This window comes from Erythrolamprus reginae, chromosome 5 (genome assembly GCF_031021105.1).
Source record: "Erythrolamprus reginae isolate rEryReg1 chromosome 5, rEryReg1.hap1, whole genome shotgun sequence".
NCBI lineage: Eukaryota > Metazoa > Chordata > Lepidosauria > Squamata > Dipsadidae > Erythrolamprus > Erythrolamprus reginae.
The window spans coordinates 20,984,894-21,004,544 of record NC_091954.1 but is presented as its reverse complement, the minus strand read 5'-3'; positions in this window follow the sequence as shown (position 1 = coordinate 21,004,544).

The window sequence follows — 19,651 nt, the reverse complement described above, 5'->3', positions numbered from 1 at the left end:
TAAGGTGAAAAGTTTGTAAGACGAAATAATGTTTCCCATAGGAATCAATGGAAAAGCGATTAATGCATGCTAGGCCAAAACTCACCCCTTTTGCCAGCCAAAGCACCCATTTTTGCACTGCTGGGATTCCCCTGAGGCTCCCCTCCATGGGAAACTGCACCTCCAGACTTCCATGTTTTTGTGATGCTGCAGATGAATCCCAGCAGGGGAATCCCAGCAGTGCAAAAATGGGCGCTTCGCTGGCAACGGAAGTCTGGAGGTGGGGTTTCCCAGCGAGGGGAGCCTCAGCAAAATTGCAGCATCGCAAAAACACAGAAGTCCTCAAAACCCCACCTCCAGACTTCCATGTTTTTGTGATGCTGCGATTACGCTGAGGCTCCCCTCGCTGGGAAACCCCACCTCTGGACTTCTGTTGCCAGCGAAGCACCTGATTTTGCACTGCTGGGATTCCCCTGCAGCATCGCAAAAACATGGAAGTCCAGAGGTGGTATTTCCCGTGAAGGGGAGGCTCAGGGGAATCCCAGCAGCACAAAAATGAGTGCTTTGCTGTCAACAGAAGTCCGGAGGTGGGGCATCCTAGTGGCGGCGGCTTGGGTTTGTAAGGTGAAAATAGTTTGGAAGAAGAGGCAAAAAAAATCTTAAACCCCAGGTTTGTATCTCGAAAAGTTTGTAGGACGAGGGGTTTGCAAGATGAGGTATCACTGTATTTTTATTGGTCAATTATGATTGGACTCACAAGGAATTTGTCTCTCTGTGCATAAGTTCCCTGTGTACAAATAAGCAACAAAGTAACATAATCATAAGATACCAATAGTAGAAGGTAAAAGGAAATATGAGAAGGGTAGTAGTAATACAGCCCTACTACATGGGTAAATATCTTTAAAGATAAGACAGTGCTGTGGGAAGGCTGTGTTTGGGAGAAGCTGGCTGTTTAATGATGTTTTATTTTTTTCATAATACGTAAAAAGAGTTTCTCTCTCTTTTAATGGAATATTAAAGTTTGAGCAATCAATTGACATTGGGTCCATTCCCTGTTGCACTTCATCTTCAATTCACTGTAGTTATTCCTTCAAGCTGCATCTCCATCCAGTTTGATTACCTGGTGTTTCTTGTCTTTTGTTTGCAGGACAGGAATCTCCATTTTGTGATTTGTTATGCTTGTTTGACATTTTTGCTGAAAAGAGGGAGGCAGATAAGTAGTAATGGGTATGTGCAAATAAGGGTGATTTTGTGTCTGGGAGAAATTGATTGATTGATTGATTGATCAAATTTATAGGGACACACATCTCACAAGAAATGACTCTGGGTGGGATTCAAATAAAATAAAAATATTATAATATATGAAGACATCTAAAATGCTTTAAAACCATTATTAATATTAAAATATTATTAAAAATTAAAAATATACAAACCGCAAGACACACAGAGAAAGGCTACAGTAGTGGAGCAGTGTAAAAATGTCTCCATTTCCCCCTTTCCATAATGTCATTGTGACGTCAGCAGTGGGTCGTTACCAGTTTGGGCGAAACGGTCCGAACTGGGAGGAACCCACCTCTGGTATAGTAGTATTAGTAAGTCTCTTCTCCTCATACATTTTTCTCATTCTGTCACGTAAAATGGCAATATGGCTCCAGGGTCATGAGAATCATATTTGCACAGTAGCTGCTTAGAATACTAGGAATGGGCCGAAAATCTTAGAATCTGTTCATGGTCTTCTTATAGAGATCTGATTGGCTGCTATGGAAAAGCAATACTGGATCACATGGGTTCTGATCAGGTTCAGCATGCTCCTCTGTTATGATGTATAGTATTATTTGTATTTGTATTTATTAGATTTGGTATGCCGCCCCTCTCCGAAGACTCGGGGTGGCTAACAACAATATAAAAAGACAATATAAACAAATCTAATATTAAAAATAATTAAAAAACCCCAATTTAAATAACCACTCATACATACAAGCATACCATGTATAAATTCTATAAGCCTAGGAGGAAGGGAAATTTCAATTCCCCCATGCCTGACAACAGAGGTGGGTTTTAAGGAGCTTGCGAAAGGCAAGGAGGGTGGGGGCAACTCTGATATCTGGGGGGAGCTGGTCCCAGAGTGTCGGGGCCGCCACAGAGAAGGCTCTTCTCCTGGGTCCCGCCAAATGACATTGCTTAGTCGATGGGACCCGGAGAAGGCCAACTCTGTGGGACCTAACCGATCACTGGGATTTGTGCGGCAGATGTATATTGCTATACAGTAATACCTCATGATACGAACTTAATTGGTGCAAGGAGGAGGTTCGTATGATGAAAGGTTCGTAAGACAAAACATTGTTTCCCATAGGAAACAATGTAAAGTCAATTAATCCGTGCAACCAAACAAACCCTGCAAAAAAACGGCTTTCGGCGACTGCTGGGAAGCCGCGCGGCTGTTTTAAAAGGTGACAGCCGGCCTGGGGGGCTTCCCAGCACCCCCCCGAACCCGGGTTTGGGGGGTGCTGGGCTGCGACCTTTTGAAACAGCCGCGCCGCTTCCCAGCTGTCTCCTGAAGCCGAACGCCAAAGCCGAACTTCCGCGTTCGGCTTCAGGAGACAGCTGGGAAGCGGTGCAGCTGTTTTAAAAGGTCACAGCCGGCCTGGGGGGCTTTCCAGCACCCCCCTGAACCCCGAACCCGTGTTCGGCTTCAGGAGACAGCTGGGAAGCGGCACGGCTGTTTTAAAAGGTCGCAGCTGGCCTGGGGGGCTTCCTAGCACCCCCCCGAACCCAGGTTCGGGGTTCGGGGGGTGCTGGGAAGCCCCCCAGGCTGGCTGCGACCTTTTAAAACAGCCGCGCCGCTTCCCAGCTGTCTCCTGAAGCCGAACGCCAAAGCCGAACTTCTGCATTCGGCTTCAGGAGACAGCTGGGAAGTGGGCCGGCTGTTTTAAAAGGTCACAGCCGGCCTGGGGGGCTTTCCAGCACCCCCCGAACCCGGGTTCGGGGTTTGGGGGGTGCTGGGAAGCCCCCCAGGCAGGCTGCGACCTTTTAAAACAGCCGCGCCGCTTCCCAGCTGTCTCCTGAAGCCGAATGCCAAAGCCGAACTTCCGCGTTCGGCTTCAGGAGACAGCTGGGAAGCGGCACGGCTGTTTTAAAAGGTCGCAGCCGGCCTGGGGGGCTTCCCAGCAACCTCCCGAACCGAACCCAGGGTTCAGAAAAATTTTGCCTCTTCTTACGAACTTTGTTTGAGTTACGAACCGGCGTTCGGGAGGCTTCTGGGAAGCCCCGCCGCCCGGCTGTCACCTTTTAAAACAGCCGCGTGGCTTCCCAGCAGTCTCCGAACGCCGGTTCATAACTCGAAAAAAGTTCGTAAGAAGAGGCAAAATTTTTCTGAACCCCGGGTTCGTATCACGAGTTGTTCGTAAGACGAGGGGTTCGTATCTTGAGGTACCACTGTATCTGCATTTCTAAAATGAATAAAAAACTAGAATCATGTTGAGCCTCCAAAATGGAAGAGTGAAACTGTCTGGCTCTATTAAAATCTCAATATATCCTGTGATTGGGGAGTGATGTATAACAAATACTTTGTTTTGATAATATGATTAATAGAGAATTTAACATGAAACAGCCTCAGGGCTATTTCCAAGCTATTAATCAATTCCTTGTGGGTTAGTTTAAGAACTTGTTCACTTGAGTTTTCATGTTTGCACAACACTGTAACATTCTCCAATCCAATTAAGCAAGTTGCCCCTTATAAAGAGATACACATTTTCTCCTTGTTACTTACCTAAAACATAATTTTCCTCTAAATGTGCAAATTTTGACAATATACTTAGTCAGCTTGTAATGCCTAATTAAGTGAATAGTACAATGTACTATGAAAAGAAGTCCTGTTAAATTCAATGCAACTTACATTTGGATGACATAAAAAAATTATGCTACAATGCATTTTTCATTAGCATCATCTGTGCATACTGAAATCATATTTGGTTGTTTCAAATATTTTGTTAAGCCAGAATTTTGAAGTGATTTGTAGAAAGGATAACAATGAATTTACAAATCACACTAAGAAAGGCAAGCTGATATACAAGCGACAGTGGAGCCACATACTATGAATAAAGTCATACAATCTACAAGGGGAAAAAAGCCAACTGATCAAAACATAATTATCTGTATAAGATTATTATAATTTATTGAAATAATTGTTGCAGGATCCTTGAATGATTAAAACTTTCCCACTGTATAGTAGAAAATATAAAGACTCAGTTCCAGCAATAATAGAACAATCAATGTTGTGATGGTGATGGTGATGATGATGATGACGTTGGGAGTCACTTTGTAGGCAAGATGGGTGGCATAAAAATTAATAATAATAAATAAAAGTGAGCCCATTTCCCCCTATTGCTGTTATGGATACATGGAGTGTTGATTTAGAAAACATGACTAGCACTTCTTAACTCAGGAGGAATACTTGACTATCAAAAGCGCAATAAGTAATTTGATAGAACAATGAAACAGATACTATCTCAAGAGGATTCAATAATGATCTTGTCTTTTCTTCTTTGTAAAACAAACCCATTGTAATATAACTGCTTCACACTGCTTTTGATGGAAGGCAATGGTGCTAGAAACAGTTTGACTACCTGTAGCACACATAGTGATGGGTGTAGTATTCAGAATATGACTGCATACTAATTTATCTTCCAGAACTATACAGATTTCTTCGTGTATAATGTCTCACTACATGTAACTGGAAGTAGTTAAGAGGATCATCTTTTGGTTGCAACCAACAAAAAGTGGTTTATTTGGCTGCTTAAACTTCATAGGTGCAAGCCTCATAAGTCTTTTGTTAAAATAATAATGAAAAAAGTGTCTACATCCAATATGACCCATTGCTCCTTGGGCAATGTATATATCAGTTAACCAGGTTGCCTATAACAACAGAGTATTGTTAGGTGACATGCAGATTGGTCTAGACCAAGGGTAGGCAAAGTTAGTTCTTCTATGACACGTGGACTTCAACTCCCAAAATTCCTGGCCTAGCATGATTGGCTCAGGAAGTCTGGGAGTTGAAGTCCAGATGTCATAGAACCAACTTTGCCCACCCCTGGTCTAGACAACTAATAACTAACTATGACAGCATTGCTGGTTATTTTCATACTATCCATAGTATAGATGGGTAGGCTGGATTTGCACTTTTAACCACCTATCAAAAACTTTCCAAAGACATGGGATAGGCAGGTATGGTTGTTTGATAGTGTTAAGGGTATTGCCACAGGATTTAAGCTGTTCCAAGTAAAGCTGCCTTTAACAAAGGATGGTGACTGGCGATGATTGTTTTCAATCCTGATCGTGTTTAAGAAATACTCCAAGTATTTTGGGATTGTACTAAAGGTCCTATTCACTATTGGTGCTATCTTCACTTTCTTTTGCCACAGTCATTCTACTTCTATTCGCAAGTCTTTGTATAATGTAATTATCTTCCCAGTTCCTTCTGTTCTGTTCTGCTATCTCCAGGTAGTGCCATATCCATTATCCAATTTTTTTTGACTTTGTTATTGATGATTAATAAGTCTAGGATATAATGTGGCAAGTACTTGTCTGATTTATTATTATTATTTGTGATTGATATGATTGCCCACTACAGTAAACTCTGGGCAGCTTACAAAATATAATAGTAATTAAAACAATTAAAAACATGGAAACAAACAAGACAGCCTACATTAACAACTATCATTCAAACCAAACATCACACCTCCCCCTAAAACACACACACAATTACACACTTTATTCTGTGTGTAGGGAAGACAATGGATCCGTTAATGGTGTGGAAAAATAGGAAAAGGATTAATTTATCTCTTAATATGGGGTCATCCAATAAAATAGGTTTAAAATAAAACATACACTTTTTCACATTTCATTTAGTTAACTTGGAATATTTTGTACAAAATATAGTTTCGCAACTACCCACATAATCAGTTTTTAATAAATATGCAGACCAGCAGATTGGCTGCTAGTCATAATGATTATATATTTCCCAGAGTAGAGGTGAGACTGAGCACCTAAATATTAATGGCCAAGAGACATGAGATGGTAGTTACTATCGTCCTTGTGTTTCATTTTGGAATTTCCTGTTTGTTTTGATTAGTCTCTGCGGGAAGAGAAGGCTAGCCTTTAGTGAGATTCAGCATAGTTGTTTCTTATCTGGACAGCATATAATATAAGATGTTCATTTATTTAAATAATTGCATCAGAATAAATAAAGTCTCTAAGTTATGTTTGACTCCTTCTTAATGTAGTTTTCCTGGAGGTAAAACAAAAATAGGTTGTTACTCTTTTCTGGAATTTCTTCCCTCAGATTAGCCTAGAGCAAGGGTAAGCAAACTTGACTCTTCTATGACTTGTGGACTTCAACTCCCAGAATTCCTGAGCCAATCATGTGAGCTCAGGAATTCTGGGAATTGATGTCCATGTTCCATAGAAGACCCAACTTTGCCCATCCCTGGCCTAGAGCCATGGTGACGAACCTATGGCATGCATGTCACAGGTGGTACATGGAGCCATATCAGAGGACACTTGAGGCTTTGTTTGTTTTGTTTCATTTATAGGCCACCCCTTTCTATGGACTCGGGGCAGCATACAAATCTGTGTATGTTCAATGCACATGTGTGCACTATCCAGCTGATTTTTGGCCTTGAGGGAGGTTGTTTCATCCTCCTGAGGCTTCAGGGAAGCTTCCTTGAAACCTTTGAGTGCAAAAAACTACCCAATGGGCAAAACGGAAGTTTGGAAAATGGGCTTCCGTTTTCCCCCATTGTGCTGTTTTTCACACTCCAGGGCTTCAGGAAGCTTCCCTGAAGCCTCCAGAGCGCGAAAAACAGTGCAATGGGCAAACTAGAAGTCCCTTCTTTCTGAACTTCCACTTTGCCCATTTGGCCTTTTTTTCAGCATCCCAGGCTTCAGTGAAGTCTGGGCGCATGCAGTGCAGAGGGTGGTCATACACATGTGTGGGAATAGGTGTGGGTTTGTGCACACATGTTAACACATGCACACATTTCCTTTTGGCACATAGACCAAAAAAGGTTCACCATCACTGACCTAGAGTCTTGGGATTCTTCATTTCAGTATGGTCTAACCCTCCCCAGAAAAATACTTTATTATATCTTTATTAATTATTTACATATAAAAAACAGACAAATAAACAAATACAATTACAAAAACAAGCAAAAAACAAGAAGAAAAGAGAAGAAAAAAGAAGAAAGAGAAAGCGTGTAGACAAGAAAGGAAAGAGAAAGAGAAAAGAAAGAGACAGGGTCAACTAATATGTTGACTATCATTATTTACACAGCCTTTAAGTAGCTATTTTGAGCAGCTGTTTTTACATTTTATACACAGGGTTGTTTTTCTAGATCGTTCTTTTGAGTAGGATTGTAAGATTATATATCTGTAACTACATTTGATATTTCTTGTAAGTAAAGGGTAAAATTTATGTGTGATTTATGTTTTTAAATATTTCTTTTTATTTAACCAGTCATACCACTTGTCCCATATTTTGTAATATTTGGTATCATTTATATCTTGAATTTCCAAAGTTAGTTTATTAATTTCTGCCACTTTGTGTATTTTGTTGATTAAGTTTAATATTGTAGGAATTTTGTCTGTTTTCCATAATTGGGCGTATGTTTGTCTGGCAGAAAAATACTATTGTTGATTAAGAGTTAGAGTTTTTGGGAGACCATAATCTCTTATTAGCCAGAGGGGGAAACTGGGCAGAGCTGTTTAAGAGCTGTGTAAAAGAGGGATTTTCAGCAGAACAATGTCTTTTGATATTCCTATTAAAAAAATGTGAAAACCTTATCTTTATGTGACTCTGGCCAGTGATCTATGATCAGGTAAAAAAAAAACCTCATGCTATGGAAATTTTCCCTAAGGCAGAATGAGAAATAGTCACTTTTCCTTTAAAAGCATATGTTGTCACTGGAATAAAGATGTGATTTGGACCTCAGCTGCACTGGCTGTTGTTCAAAGTAGAAAACTTGGATTGTAGCTAAAGAGAGTGACCAGTTAAAAATAAGAAGGGGCAGCCAAATTGAAAGCCAGGGCTTACTAAAATACCAAAGATTAAGAATTATGGTAATTTACTGCCTGTGTTAGATTAACTGGTATGCTAGTGGAAGGAAAAGCCCTGCTAAAGTTTCCTGAACACTCAAAGAGGAAACGAGAACAGATTAAAAATAATGCAGACAAAGTGGGTTCCAAGAGTGGAAATAGTGGCAGCATTTAACCAGGGTGTGTCTCCAAAGTCTTCTGAAGAGCTAGGGCAGTGATGGTGATAGAGACCAAGTGCCCAAACTGCAAGGCATTTGTGCATGTGCATGCGTGCTCAGCAGAGACACAAAGACACTGGCAGCTCTACAAGAAGTGATATCTTTTTGTTTTGTGAGCTTCCATGCGGTTGTTTGCAGGGGGAAATACTTTTATACTCTTTGGGAAGGCTAATAGAGCCAGGGCCAGCCAGAAACTGTTAGTGCCATTGGTGGAGACTTTCTATGCTGTTCTTTTTGTTTTTTTTAAAATATTTTTTATTATTTTCAAAAAAGGACAAACAAAGACATACAACATTAAACATTTAAGGAGCTGCCAATGCTCCGCTTGTCGTAGAAGTCTAACTAATACAGAATATAAAAAACCCTAACTGTTACCAGATCTATGCAGAAGTACCACACTTGTGAATTACATTCCTTTTGAATTTAATTCTATATTTTTAATATTAAACTTGTTAATTGAATTTCTTTGTATTTTAAAAAGTTATATACTTGTATATGTATATATATATAAAAAGAGAAATAAAGAAATTATTAGTAATACAGAGAAAGGAAAAAATAAACACTTCTAAGTTAGTTATAATATAAACTCTATGCTGTTCTTTTTAAGTGGTCCACTAATTAATAGTAACAGCTTCACCCTAGCTCCATGGTGGCAAACCTATGGCACACTTGCCAGAAGTGGCACTCACAGCCCTCTCTGGGAGCATGTGCACTATTGCCTCAGCTCAGCACTGCAGTTCTCTGTGGCATTTTTTGCCTTTGTTTTCAGGGGAAAAGAAGTTCTCTCCGGCCTTAAGGCCAGAATATTTTTGGTTTCAGAAACAGGATGTAAATGGTTAGGTGTAATGAGTTAATTATGAGATTCATTGATTATACTATTATGACTATTTTTAACTGTTTTATTTTTTTCTGTTTTGGCTTTATGAAATGGCTCTTTTGTACAGTATTATGTGCTGTGTTATCACCCAGAGTAACATGTTTAATTTGAATGCCTGTATACATTGGTTAAAATAAATGCATATATATTTTCAATCCTGATAGATTAATAATGAACACTTCCTTGTTCACTGTCTTTAAATCAATAAGCAATTCTGTCTTTTTTAAAAAAAAAAATCTGAAAATCTGAAAGTACTGAAATTAAATTGTCACACCAGTCTGTAAAAGGCAGGTATTCAGAAAAAGAAGTATTCACTTCAATAGCAAAAAAGATTAATCTTTGAAGAAAAGGACATTGTCCTTTTAATTTTTGCTTCTTTAAATTGGAAGTCATGCTGTGCTATATTCATTTTTCTCAAAAGCAGTTAGACTATGATGAACATTGATGTTAGTTCCCATGACATCTTTGAAAGTACTGCCTAGATGTAGTTAAATCTTTAAGGAAGTGCTGTTCCATATACAAGCTATAATTTATTACATTATTATGCTCTGGAATGATAAACAGTGTTCCCCCGCCCCCACCTCCCTCCCTGCCTTTAAAATTGTGTGAAATACCAAGTTCTGATATGTTATAATATGCTAAAGTAGTAAATATTAAGAGTAATAGTAAAGTTTTTTATGAGATGGGAAGCTATGTAAATTTAATAACTAAATAAGCTAATTAAAAATTGTTTCCTGTTTTTCCTGGGACTTAAATTATTACTGAATTGCAAGCTTTGCAACAATTAGAAAAATTGTATAATCTCCATGTTAAAGTGGAATGCACTAGGAGCTGTCCTTCCTTGAAGTGCTGAAAATATTACTGTTAACATCTTGCAAGCAATAAGAAAGGAAAGTGTCTTTAATATGATTTTACATCAGTTCTTCTCTGGGGAGGAGAGTTAATATAATCACAATCCAGTTTAATTTTGCTCAAGCATTTCTTAAAACTTCTGTACAACTCAAAATTGAATTTGATTTTTGTCAAATGCTTCTTGGCAATTTATTCAATTTACACACTCCTTTCCAATTCCATTGCTGTCTCTGAAGGGGTGAATTATTGATGTTATTGGAAATACAGCCTGAAGACAGTTATTCCTAAACTAATACATCATCTTAAAGTTGATAGATGACAATAATGAAATCATGATGTGTTTTTAAAGATCAACTTCATGTTGTTTTAAACAGTAAAGTAGCCACTTTTGATATAAAATGGCATTAATACAACATCAAATGTGTTTTGTACATAGCGAACAATTGGGGATTTTCAGTAGTTTACTTGCTCTGAGAAATGCATTTATGAGCTGGAATTCTGTCTTACATCATTTGGTTCTGATCTGCTATTGCCAGATTTTAGACAGAAGTTCATGATTGTTATTTGTCAAAGTTCACATGTTGTCATTGGCTACACATCCATATTTGGAATTTTGCAAGGTGTCAGGAATGATACTTTATCTAAAGGGGTAATGAAAAGATGATTATCTGGCTGACTGTGCAACCGATCACAGTTTATTAAATTTATATGCTGCCTAAATCCCATGACTCTACTTTCAAAATTAAAAGTAAGCAAAGGAGACATTGCAATTATGGGATTTAATGTGGAATCCAAACATTTGAAATTATGTAGAATTATCAAAAGAAGACTTCTAGGATTTTTTTTTTAAAAAAAGGGAAATTCCTGAATCTTATAGAGAAGTGAAAAAGATTGCAATTGTGTAATCTGGGGTCCAGACCTCTACACTGATGTATTCATCTAGTTGGATATTTTTGTTGTTCTTTTGAGGCGTAGGCTCAGGCAACCTCTGTTCTCCAGCTATTCCTTAATCAGGTTGAATGGTTCGTTAGGAAGGTAATGTTTGAACTCCACTGATTATTTTAAGGGATAATTTATTTCTCTGAATTAGGCATTTCCCATACTGTTGCACAATCCCCTTAAAGTCTTTTCCTGATTCTTCATTTTCACTTGAGAACTGTTCATCAGCAGAAAACATGGTATTTCTAAAGTCCCTTTCCAATATCCATATAAATGGATGGGTGTCAACAGACTCAAACTCAACCCTGATAAGACGTAGTGGCTGTGGGTTTTGCCTCCCAAAGACAATTCCATCTGTCCCTCCATCACCCTGGGGGGGAAATATTGACCCCCTCGGAGAGGGTCCGCAACTTGGGCGTCCTCCTCGATCCACAGCTCACATTAGAGAAACATCTTTCAGCTGTGGCGAGGGGGGTGTTTGCCCAGGTGCTCACAGTCACTCATGCCCTCATCACCTCGAGGCTCGACTACTGTAATGCTCTCTACATGGGGCTACCTTTGAAAAGTGTTCGGAAACTTCAGATCGTGCAGAATGCAGCTGCGAGAGCTATCATGGGCTTTCCCAAAAATGCCCATGTAACACCAACACTCCGCAGTCTGCATTGGTTGCCAATCAGTTTCCGGTCACAATTCAAAGTGTTGGTCATTACCTTTAAAGCCCTTCATGGCACCGGACCAGGGTATCTACGAGACTGCCTTCTGCCGCACGAATCCCAGCGACCGGTTAGGTCCCACAGAGTGGGCCTTCTCCAGGTCCCATCAACAAAACAATGTCGCTTGGCGGGGCCCAGGGGAAAAGCCTTCTCTGTGGCGGCCCCGACCCTCTGGAATCAATTCCCCCCAGAGATTAGAATTGCCCCCACCCTCCTTGCCTTTTGTAAGCTCCTTAAAACCCACCTCTGTCGTCAGGCATGGGGGAATTGAGACATTCTTTCCCCCTAAGCCTTTATCATTTATGTATGGTATGTTTGTTATATGGATGTTTAGTTTTATAATAAGGGTATTTTAGTTGTTTTTAGTATTGGATTTGCATGATGTTTTTTATTGCTGTTGTTAGCCGCCCCGAGTCTACGGAGAGGGGCGGCATACAAATCCAATAAATAATAATAATAATAATAATAATAATAATAATAATAATAATAATAAACACTTGCTTTACTATGTTGACCTAATCCTTAGATTTTCTGCTTCTTTATGATCTGGAGAGGGGCGGCATCCAAGTCTAATAAATTATTATTATTATTATTATTATTATTATTATTATTATTTTTATTATTGTTGTTGTTGTTGTTGTTTTGTTATTATTATTATTATTAATATTATTATTATTACTATTATTATTATTATTATTATTATTATGTCAGTGCAACACAGCAAACGAGATCACTATGCTGGATTTCGTATTTCATCACCAGTCGGGCGCTTCCCAAGCACGTAGGACTGCGTGATGTAGTGGCGAATTATGTTTGCCGATCCCAGTAAAGCAGCCTTTTGCAATTGACAGATGGAGATTTTGTCAATTCTGATGGTTTTCAAATGTCCGCTGTGATCCTTTGGCACTGCACCCAGCGTGCCAAGTACCACTGGGACCACTTTCACTGGCTTATGCCAGAGTCGTTCCAGCTCGATTTTTAGATCTTCGTATTTCACTAATTTCTCTAGCTGCTTCTCCTCAATTCTGCTGTCTCCTGGGATTGCGATGTCGATGATCCACACTTTCTTTTTCCCCACAATCAGGATGTCTGGTGTGTTATGCTTCAGAATTCGGTCAGTCTGAAGTCGGAAGTCCCACAGTAGTTTTGCTTGCTCATTTTCAACCACTTTTTCGGGCTTAAAAATGAACAAGCAAAACTTATTATTATTATTATTATTATTATTATTATTATTATTATTATTATTATTATTTTGCTTAAAGCCAATGTTTCTCAATTGAATCCTTCTCCTTTTTCTTAATAGGGTATGCTGAGTAAAACAACAAAACTCTGAATAAAGCAATGTTTAAATCTGTAAGGCAATCTCTTAACTTTAGCAAATAATTTTGTCTGCAACAAAATATTTTGGGGCTTCATTTAAATAACATTTTATTTTTATTTTGAAATTTGAGTTGGATTACTGGAGGAAATTACTGATTTCCTCAGCTAAAATTTGTGGGACTGTCTTTCTCACAACTCACCAAATGTAATGGAGACAGCATAAACAATGTCGTTTGGCGGGGCCCGGGGGAAGAGCCTTCTCTGTGGCGGCTCCGGCCCTCTGGAACCAACTCCCCCCAGAGATTAGAATTGCCCCCACCCTCCTCGCCTTTCGTAAGCTCCTTAAAACCCACCTCTGCCGTCAGGCATGGGGGAACTGAGATATTCTTTCCCCCTAGGCCTTTACCATTTATGCATGGTATGTTTGTTTGTATGTATGTTTAGTTTTACAATAAGGGTTTTTTAGTTGTTTTAGTATTGGATTTACATGCTGTTTTTTATTACTGTTGTTAGCCGCCCCGAGTATATGGAGAGAGGCGGCATACAAATCCAATAAATAGATAGATAGATAGATAGATAGATAGATAGATAGATAGATAGATAGATAGATAGATAGATAGTCTGTGTCCCTTTTCTGGCATTATGCCTTCACAGTGACAACACTTGCCCCGTGGAACAGGTTCTCACTGGATGTTTAGATGATCCTGACCTTGTTAGACTTTTATTAAGATCTGAAGATGTGTTTCAATCAGCAATTGGAACCATAGGCTAGGTGTGCTCTGCTGCTACTGATATGATTGCTTGCTTTGGGGAGTTGTGGTATTGCTTTATCCTTGAGTGCTGGCTGTTGTATGCTGTGGCTTCATATTTTAAGCATTGTATGCTACCTAGAATTCCCTCTGTGCTCTATGTGTCTCATATGCTTGGGGCATGTATGATGACTGGGGTGAATTCATCAAGATGCATATTTGTTAATTATTAAAAGATTAATAAATGTGTAATTATTAAGAGATATTTTAAAACTTGAGTAATACGCCTAAATATATTTGGTATTATATCCACATGCATTCATATATAATCTTCAGAAAAATGCAAATATTGCATTCATATTCAATATTTCTATCCAGAACATCAGTTATATGTGAATCTATGCAATGCTTTGTAAGAATTGAGACCTCGAGTACTCTGTATTGTTTAGGAAATGTCAAATGTTTTTATAGCTCAAACTGACCCACACGAGGTGTTGCATATCCAAATCTTTTTAAACATTTATTGCTCAAAGTAGACAGTTTTAGCAACAGCAATAGCACTTAGACTTACAGTATATACTGCTCCATAGTCTTCACAGCACTCTCTGAACAGTTTACAACATCAGGATATTGCCCTAACAATCTGGATCTTCATTTTATTGACCTCCGGTTCAAACGCTAAATCAACCCTGAGCTGCTCAAGAATGAACTCCTGGCAATGGGCAGAGTTAACTTGCAATACTGCATTCTAACCACTATGCCACCACAGCTGCTCCCTTTTTTATTTTTAATTCCAAAATTATACAAAGTTCTGTGTGATTGAAAATAGTTTAGATGGTAAAAAGAATATGATGTCATGCATAGAGTCAAAAGTAATATTATTGTTCTTTTAAAAACATTTGTCGACTGTCTTTAAAGAGTAATCACTTTGATTGCTTATTTGTACTCTAACTGTCATTATGACTTTTGATGAATGTATCTTTTCTTTTAAGTACACTGAGAGCATATGCACCAACCAAGACAACATTCCTTGTTTGTCCAATCACACTAAGCCAATAAATAATTGTATTGTATTGTATTGTATTGTATTGTATTCTATTCTATTCTATTCGGTGTTAGCGGGAGGTCAGAGGTCGACCTCTAGGCTTCTCCCTTGTGGGGTGCCTCAGGGATCGGTCCTCTCCCCTCTGCTATTTAATATCTACATGAAACCACTGGGCGAGATCATCCAAGGGCATGGGGTGAGGTATCATCAGTACGCTGATGATACCCAGTTGTACATCTCCACCCCATGTCCAGTCAACAAAGCGGTGGAAGTGATGTGCCAGTGTCTGGAGGCTGTTGGGGTCTGGATGGGTGTCAACCGACTCAAACTCAACCCTGATAAGACGGAGTGGCTGTGGGTTTTGCCTCCCAAGGACAATTCCATCTGTCCGTCCTTTACCCTGGGGGGGGAATTATTGACCCCCTCAGAGAGGGTCCATAACTTAGGCATCCTCCTTGATCCACAGCTTACATTAGAGAACCATCTTTCAGCTGTGGTGAGGGGGGGCATTTGCCCAGGTTCGCCTGGTGCACCAGTTTATTATTAGTATTATTATTTATTAGATTTGTATGCCGCCCCTCTCCGAAGACTCGGGGCAGAGACTTGTGGCTCTACCTGGACCGGGAGTCACTACTCACAGTCATTCATGCCCTCATCACCTCGAGGTTCGACTACTGTAACACTCTCTACATGGGGCTACCTTTGAAAAGTGTTCGGAAACTTCAGATCATGCAGAATGCAGCTGCGAGAGCAATCATGGGCTTCCCTAGGTATGCCATGTTACACCAACACTCCACAGTCTGCATTGGTTACCGATCAGTTTCTGGTCACAATTCAAAGTGTTGGTTATGACCTATAAAGCCCTTCATTGTATCAGGCCAGAATATCTCCGGGACCGCCTTCTGCCGCACGAATCCCAGCAACCAGTTAGATCCCACAGAGTTGGCCTTCTCCGGGTCCCGTCGACTAAACAATGTTGTCTGGCGAGACCCAGGGGAAGAGCTTTCTCTGTGGTGGCCCCAACCCTCTGGAACCAGCTCCTCCTGGAGATTAGGATTGCCCCCACCCTTTTTGCCTTTTGTAAACTCCTTAAAACCTACCTCTGCCATCAGGCATGGGGGAATTGAGACATCTCCCCTGGTCTATATAGTTTATTCATGGTATGTTTGTGTGTATGTCTTGTTTTTAAATAAGGGGCTTTTTAGATATTTTAATTATTAGATTTGCTATTGTATATTGTTTTTACTATTGCTGTGAGCCACCCCGAGTCTACGGAGAGGGGCGGCATACAAATCTAATAAATAATAATAATAATAATAATAATAATAATAATAATAATAATAATAATTTCTATGTAATAATAGCAAATATATCAGGCAGTGTATATGTTCTGTCAGAAGGTCATCATTGTTCTTTGTCTTAATGTGTTGAGTGTGAGTTTCTACAATCAAGTGATACTGGGAAAGCAAAAAAAGTAGAACTTCAGTGAAATTAGTAAATTTTAATTAGTGTGATTTCTTTTTTAGGCATTAGTGGGAAAGTAAATTTTAGTAAGCGTTTGGCTGCCCTGCTGATTCTCAGTACTTTTGTCGTGCAATTTCTACTGTCTATTTCATGTAGTCATTACATTTCTATACCTGTCAATGTCTGTTTTCTACCTTAATGAAATATAGGAATCATTCTTAAGTTGTATCTGTCTGCTAATAACTTTCTTGACTTTGAATTCATGAAGAGCATTTTAATCATACACACATTAAATCCAGTACAACGCTGCTATAATTATAAGCTTGTTTGACCAGGGTGGCTTCAGGGTCTCAATTAAAATGTAATGATGAACTCTCCAGAGGAAAGAATTCACAGGTTTTTAACTCTGACTGCATAGTGATAACGTATAAGAAATAAACTGCAAGAATCCAATAATTTCGTGCCTCTCATATACAAAAGTCATTGGAAGGTAAAGTGCAGCCTGCTGTAATCAGTGCATTGCAGATATGTACAATTAACTTATCTTGGCCTCATAAGTCAACCTCTCTTGTTACCTTTATCACTCAAATAATTTGGCACTAGTATTTAGGAAGCGTTCCAGCTGATCTCCAATCTAAAGATACTACCATGGTTAGCAATAGTGCAGTTATCTTTAGAGATAGTAATAATTGTTGAAAATTTGTGTGAAGAGGTAAAGTCAGAAGCAAAAGGGTGAAAAATTATGAGTTTGGAAATGGTTGATAGCACGTCTCATAGCAACCTCAAAAAAAGCCTTGGAAAAAAAGTATTTTGACTTTAACGATAGGAAACAAGTGTTTTGTAAATATCGCCATGCCAGTCTACAGACAGAAGAATCATTGAGTCTGTCATCTGCACCTCTATAACAGTCTGGTTTGGTGCTGCAACCCAACAGGACCGACACAGACTTCAGAGGAGAATCAGAACTGCAGAAAAAACAATTGCTGCCAACCTGCCTTCCACTGAGGACCTGTATACTGCACGAGTCAAAAAGAGGGCGGGGAAAATATTTACTGACCCCTCACATCCTGGACACAAATTGTTTCAACTCCTACCCTCAAAACGTTGCTACAGAGCACTGCACACTAAGACAACTAGACACAAGAACAGTTTTTTTCCGAACGCCATCACTCTACTAAACAAATAATTCCCTCAACACTGTCAGACTTTCTACTAAATCTGCACTTCTATTCTACTAGTTTTTCTCATCATTCCTATCACCCATTTCCTCCCATGTTGACTGTATGACTGTAACTTGTTGCTTATATCCTAAGATTTTTATTAATATTGCTTCTTCATTGCTTATTTGACCCCTATGACAATCATTAAGTGTTGTACCACATGATTCTTGACAAACGTATATTTTATTTTATGTACGCTGAGAGCATATGCACCAAGACAAATTCCTTGTGTGTTCAATCACACTTGGCCAATAAAGAATTCTATTCTATTCTATTAGAAGGATCTCTGTTGGAGGATTTCCTCAACCCTATTAACTGTACTTAAAAGTTTATGTTCTTCCAATCATATTTCCATTGCTTGCTACTGGCGCTCATATACAATCCTTGATTCCGTAACTTGGACTTGCACATTTCTTTGGGAGCCTGTCCTGTATTTGGAATCAAACAAGAGGTTTCTGGCTTATAGAGGATTTCTTTGAAATTGAAAACTGAGTTTCCAGACTTACATTTGCTGATGGTGCTTCCTGCAGTGCCTGGGTGATCATATAAACATGGGAAATGGTTACCAAGTATCTCCCAAAAATATTTGTGAAAGATATTTATTTATTTAAAAACATTTATTAAATTTGTATATTGCCCACCTAACTATCAAGCGACTCTTTTAAATTTATGATCAACTTTGGGGTAATCAAGAGTGATAAATATAATGTTTTGAGACAACAACGGAAAAAAACCCCAGGATTGAAATTTTAAGAATTAAATAAAGAGATTTGGAGGCATTAATGTTTCAATTGAGTACAAAATTCCATTGAATTAACTTTGAATCTCCAAATTTGATTATTTGCACAATATATATTTCATGCATTGATATAAGAACTATCTATATGGGAGTTTGTACATGTGACAAAAGAAATACAAAAGCCCATTTAAATGAATATATGAAGTAGCCTGAAATTCAGAGTATTGTCTATTTGGTTTGTTCCTTTTGTTCTCCTACTATTAATTACTTCAACTGGAAGCATATATCCCTAATTCCAGCTCTGATGTCAGATATCAGTTGTAAGGATATCATTCATGTAAAAAGATGTAGTAATAATGCCCTATGTTGCCTTTCCAAGTAGAACATAGATTTCTTCTTCAAAATCTCCAGTAATGGAGCTCCTGCAATTTCTGGAGGCAAGTTTGTCCATTGATTAATTTTTCTAACAGACATGAAATTTCTTCTTAGTTCTAGGTTGGTTTTCTCCTTGATTAGTTTCCATGTATTGCTTTTTGTCCTGCCTTCAGGTGCTTTGAATTATGTAGGCTGCCCCCTCTTCTTCCCCAAGTTTTGGAAACTGCTATCATATCACCACAGTCTTTCTTTTTGTCTGAGTCCTGGATTGTAGGAGCACCACCAGCAAGCATCTAGACCAGTGGTTCTCAACCTTTCTAAGGCCGCAACCCCTTAATACAGTTCCTTGTGTTGTGGTGACCCCCAACCATAAGTCTAGCACCAATTCTCCCGACAGAGCTTTGAGCTGATTGGCAGGAAGGTCAGAGAGACGCACTCCACTGTAAATGCCTGATTGGTCGGATTGTAAAAATATATTCCAAGATGCCAGAATAGAAGCTTTAGTTCCTAATGCCAGGGGAAATTTGTCTTTTCCTAGGATCTCAGGCGACCCTTGTGAAATGGTCATTCGACCCCCCAAAGGGGTCCCGACCCCTAGGTTGAGAACCACTGATCTAGACATACCTACTATATTTCCCTGAAAATAAGAACCTGTCTTATATTTTTCTGAACCCTAAAATAAGTGCTTGGCCTTGCAGCAGAGGCGGAGTAATGACACAGACACAAAGCTGGATTTAAACTGGGTCATTTTTATTAATTAAATTAGCATAATTTATTAATTAAATTAGCATAAATTTAATTAAACCTAACAAGGACCCGCAGGGTCAAACAATTACTTCCAGGGCGGAAAATGATGTCAGAAAAATGTCCGGGGCAACATATGGGCATAGCTCCATGCTGATCCAGGTGAAGGGCCATGCCCTCACCTGGATCCCAGCCATGCACCTGCATGTGGGAGGTCTTGCCGTCTAACCCCTGCAAGGGGATAGAAATGGGCGAGACCCAAAGGCAGGTTCCCCCCAATTGCTCAGATCGAACTAAAGGCACCATGAGCCCTTGGAGAGAACCTG